The sequence below is a fragment of the Musca autumnalis genome, unplaced genomic scaffold (genome assembly GCF_047663935.1).
Source record: "Musca autumnalis isolate F117 unplaced genomic scaffold, ASM4766393v1 scaffold_3, whole genome shotgun sequence".
Taxonomy (NCBI): domain Eukaryota; kingdom Metazoa; phylum Arthropoda; class Insecta; order Diptera; family Muscidae; genus Musca; species Musca autumnalis.
In genome coordinates, this window is record NW_027411866.1 from 145,354,677 (window position 1) to 145,360,676 (window position 6,000).

Here is a 6,000-nt window from a genome sequence, read left to right on the forward strand (position 1 = left end):
CTGAGATAGATAACTGAATGTAATCTATGCTGCAGACTAATAAGCATTTGTAGCGAGTTTGCTTGCCACACATAATATAACAAAGTGTGTCTGCGACCTCTCCATAAGAGTGTATGGTAGATGCGTTCGTACACATTGCACTCTCCCTCTCACTCTCTTCTATACACTAGTCTAGGTTAGGTTAAGTCATATTTTACTAATAAGTTATTAAGAAAATTTTTAAATTAAATAAATCAGTGCATATAACGCATTGAATAAGGAAAGACGAGCGTTTCTTTACTAAACTAGATCCCAGTTTAATAAAAAGCTTCATGAAATGCTCCTTCCAGATCCTCAGTACGCTATCTGTATCATCATCTTTGCAGTAGAATGTACCTGCACCATACTCTTGAGCCTGGTGTTATACACTCTGCTAACATTTTGACTTCTGAACATCGCGAGTTTCTCACACTCTGGGTTTTCTTGCTCGTTATTTTTTTTCTGAAAATACGCTTTGCTATTCTCCCTATATTTTTCCTGCTCGCTTCGTGTTGGTACTTAATGCATGGTTGCTCTGTATGCCGCGTTCTTTCTTTCAGTAGCCTTATGACACTCCTGATATAACCATAGATTTTTAGGAGGTGGTTTCTGGTACCCATGTATAGAGTTTGCAGCAGCTTGAAGAGAGTGGGCTATTCTTTGCCACTGCACATCCACATTATCAGGACAAGCAGCACCATCTTCCAGCATTTTGGTCAATTGATCGTAGTAGGTTTGTGCCATCTGTTGTGTTTGCAGCTTCTCGACATCCAGATTCCGTCCTGTGTTAGATCGCACTTTTGCTGCAACATTAAGACGAGGAAATGGTCCGAATCGATGTTCGTTTCTCGAATCGATGGGACATATAACACACGAGTGTCTTCCATCTATCACAACATTATCTATATAGTTCCTTTTTTCCCATCTGGGGATATCCACCTGGCCTTGTGTATGTCGAGGAAGATAGTTCATTTCAGTAAAGTTCACTTCAATGAGCTGTTTGTTCAATTATTTGAGCTTTATGTAATTCGCAGTTGGTCATCAGATAAGATATCTTTATATTTATTTTTTTTACTTATATGCTAAAACTTTCGTCATTATCGTTGCTTCAGATCAAAAAAATGATATTGATATCCTTCATGAAAATTCAGTAAGGTTAATGTGAGTAGTTCGTTCACTTCTTGCCTTGGTTCAATATTTCAATTGTAAGACGTTTCATTGATATTGGTAAAAAGTTATATTTATGAATTTCTATTGCACTGTAGCATCTTCGGCATAGAACATTTTGCTGGGTAGAAGGCTTCATGAGAACAAGAGCAACTGTACCAGTGTATCAGGATGTACCAATTTGAAAGTGTGAGGGACTCTTTAACTTCTACAGAAATGTTTGCCTCTTTTGTGTCAATTTCTTCTTCAAGAACCTTTGTATGTTAAGACAAAATCCGTTTCTGACAATTTGGAGTCAATTTAGTCATATCTGTCTATCTGGTGTCCACTATAACTTTCGAACCGAGTGACCGACTCGGGGAAAAATTTGGTAAAGCCTAATATTTCTTCTAAAATGATGTACATTAAACTTGGTTCACTTTTTGGTATAGTTCCCACATTATGGCAACATTAGATTCCACACACTTGAAAGACATTAGCCATAGTTTTCAACCGCCTAAATAGCATTGACGTTTCAAGTTTTCTATGAATCAAAAGCTAAATTTTTTATATAGGTCTATCTTTGGGTATATTTCTCATTTAATGGATTTTCAAGGTTTTATTTTATTATTATCTTGAAGCTTTAACATTTCGAGCTCTCTGTGAGCCTCAAATTACAAAAATTATTGACGTAGGTCAATGTTTTGGTAGTTGTTCTTTCTCTGTTTCTTCTTCTTCTCCATCTGTTTCTTCTTCTTCTCCATCTGTAATTTGGCATTTCTAGTAACATGTCTGCACCAATAATTGTTGACATATAATATTTTGATTTAGCCCAATTAGCCAAACTTCTAACTGAATCAGCTGTAATTTGTTTTTTCGAGTTCTCTGTGAACAGGAAATTCCCTCTCAAAATAGTTCCTATATTATAGTACATAGCGGTATAAGGTATTAGAACACCACTTTGCTGTAATTTGGCTTTTTCAATTCTCTATGGACAAGAAATATCCGTATCAAATTTCATGGCAAAGACTCAGATTTATCATTTATTATAATTGTTATGATAAAGGATCAAAAAGTTCTGAAAAAGCCCATATTTTTTTTGGCAGTTCATACTTCTCTTTAAACAAATAAAACGAAACGCCATCTAGTGGCTAAAATGGCAACACTGAACTTAGCAAAGACTATAACCACAGCAAATCAACTAGTGTAGCTTGCTTTGAAATTGTTGAAGATTATTTACATTTAATTTTAGGTTTGAAATAATATTTTCTAATATTATCAGGCATGTCACAGATTCCGATCGGAATGGTTTCAATTCCGTAATTTAATTTTGATTGTTTTTGTTTTAGCTTCTTCAGATTTCGTTCAATTTGGTGAATTTCAAAAATCGTATTATTAAGTATAAATATGGCAACAATAGAGGAATCAAAATAATCAAAACAAAAACATATCATTAGAAAACAGTGCATTGTTTTTGAAAATATACTGTTTGAAGAAAGTTTGTTTTTGCGAAAAGAAAGTTAAGTTAAAAACCTTGCTTAAGTTCTTTTTTCTTTTGTTTTCTTTTATCATTGCTTTAATTTATCATTCGTAATGCCAGATTGTTTAGTTTTTACAAATTTATAATGTAAAAATTATATTGGCAATATATTGTTAATAATTGATTTTTTTTTTGATTGAGAAATAATGGAAATGTGCGATTTTTTTAAATAAAACAAGTAAAAAAGTATCAGTCGGCTTTGCCGACAGAGATATACCCTCAGCCTATGTGAATTGAAACTTTCACCTACGGACAATTTGAATGTATTTAGGATCTTTTCAGAAATTTTAGGGCCTTTTTAGACATTTGAACTTGTCGACAAAAACTTGGATACATTTCCAAAGGATCGAACAGATTCTAAACTGCAATTAGACAAAAATGTTGAACTTTTGTGGGGGAGGTACCCTAAGGAGAGGACCGATATGGGCTATTTTTGAAATTAAACTAAATTTGGACAAAATATTAGGAGATCCAAAGTTTGGACGAAATTGGTTGCCCAGTTCAAGAGATATGTATGGTATGCAAGGTTTTAGTGACATTTTACAGCTATACCTGACTCTCAGCGCGACGTACAAAAATTATTCACCAACCTACCACAACAACGCTCTCAGAGCGTTCGTATTACCCACATACGTTGAGTCCAAAATCACATTTAAAACACAAAATCCGCGACCGAAACTTACTTAAATGTTTTCATTCGTAAAACAAATAATTTTCCTTTGCAATGAATTGTATTTCATTTTTAAAATATTTGTTTTTAAAATAGAAAAAAAACACACACATACAAACAATAACGTTCTGTCAAAGTTAAATTTTTTCAACTTACAGAAAGTATACGCTCGACTTATTTCGGTAGTTCTCATAAGAATACATGTGTTCTACTTTTTTCACGCCCTGGGTATACGGACGTATACAGGTATAGCCCCTTTAAATATTGGGGTGAAGTTGTAGACCGGTATTGCCCATCTTCGAACTGAAACTAATATGACGAAGGCCAAATTTTGGACCAAATCAGTTGATCAGTTCGAGAGTATCTTGCTCTCCAGCCACTACATATGGTGCCATAGGGGTTTTTAACACCTATCGGGTTGTTTTCTCAAGAGGTATGGACTTGCCTCTGAACAAACTTTTACCGTCGTAATGGAGGCGGCGTATGCAAAATGCTTTAACAAAACTCAAAGTGATTCGAGAGCAGGTCTTAAAGTGAACTTAACCAAAATATTGTGTGGGAGGTACTCGAAGGAGTGCGCAAATATAGTCCATATTCCAACCTGATCTATATCTGGTAGATATATAATGATGTGTAAAGTATAGACCAAATGGGTCACTCACTTCAAGTGTTATCGTGTGCACAATTTTTCCGAACATGTTTGAACTTTTGTGGGAGAGGTACCTGAAGGAGTGCACCGATATGGCTTATCTTCGAAATTGAAACAAGTTTGGACAACATATTACGAAGGCCAAATTTTGGACCGAATCGGCCGATACGTTCGAGAGTTATCTTGCGCACCAACCACTACACAGGGTGTCATAGGGTTTTTTTGCAACTTTCAGGCTATTTTCTCAGAAAGTATGGACTTGCCTCTGATGAAAATTATAACGTTGTAGGGAGGGCAGTGAATATAAGTTGTTGAACAAAAATCAAAGTGATTCGAGAGCAGGTCCTATACTAAACATTTCCGAAATTTTGTGTGAGAGATACCGGAAGGAGTGGACCGATTGAGTATTGGAACCTCATCTTAGTGTGGTAGAAATTTAACGACGTGCAAAGTATGGACCAAATTGGTTACTCCCTTCAAGAGTTATCGTGCGCACAAATTTTTTCGAACATTTTCGAACTTTTGTGGGGAAGGTACCGGAAGGAGTTGACCGATATAACCCATCTTCGAAAGTCAAATTTTGAACCGAATCGGTTGATCGGTGCGAGAGTTATCGTGCGCTCCAGCCAGACAGACGGACGGAAATCAACTCCAAATTTTCTGAAACGGATTTCGTCCAATCATACTTCGGGTCTAAAACCATTATTTCGATGAGGCACATTTGCCAGTATGAAAGTGTATATGGTAAATTTCAAATTTCCTTTACAATTCCATCGAAAAAAAATTACAATTGTAAATTACATGGGTTAAGAAAAAACTCGTGGTTCCAAATCTGTTCGAGTTCACAAAATTGGATGCTGCGCCCAAAAGTTATGGGGGGTTTTATTCCCTTATAAAGAAAAAATATTTAACAATTTCCTTTGTGTTGTAATACCAAAATGTATATATATCTATCCGTAGACGCCTAAATATTTGCTAAATTTATTTTCATTTTCGCGGAAAATCAAAAAATAATGAAGGAATCTTGGAGTAAATTTTATTTATTCTAACTCAGAGTCCATAAAAATCTCTAAAAAATAAATTAAAAAAACGTACAGAATCTAGACAATGTCCAGAAAAATGTGAGACCAAAATTTTATAGATTAGGATTTTAAATTGCATATTGCGGCTACAACAAAAGTCAAAAGTTTATTGTTGGAACATTATTTCAAAAATATTTTTATTGGTTTAATACGAAAAATTTGAGAACATTTTTTGGGAGTTATTCTACTATTTCGCTAAATTTCCAAACAAAACCTGAATTATTTTGCTAAAACCTCTTCAAGGAAAATAGTTTATCATCGTGAAAGTATATTTGCTTAGTGTGCTAAGTAATAGAATAAGGAAATAAAGAGTGATATTGATATTACAATCAAAGAAAAAACATAAAGTTGAAAACCGTATAACGCGCGAAATAGTTAAAATCAGTTGAGGCGCATGTGCTTTTCGCATAGAGCGAGTGCATCTCTGTCAATATGTTTGCATTTTTCCATGTTTCATTCAGCGACCAAAGTGTGCCATCAGTTGCATCTTACTACACCAAAATGCTTCATGTGGGTAAAAATAACGCGATGTTGATATGATTATAAGGCACATCCGATTTCAGTGACCCCCTGTTAAAAAAACGTCTATAAGAAAAATTTTATACAGATTCGTCAAGAACCGCGGATGTGCTACCTGATTCTATTCTTGGTTAAATACGAATACTACTCCCGAATCTCTCTAATTTATGACACACCTTTTTGACAAATATTATAATCGCGTATAAAGGATTCCATTTATGTAAAAAATTTTAAGGGAAATCGCGGTTTAGTATGCGGATTAGTCAAAATAAAACTTTGCTTATTTTCCTATTTTCAGGTTATCTATATCAGCGGTTTTAGTGGATGGATTCGATCGCGGTAGGGCTCATTAAATCCGGCGCGGAAAAAAACTAAA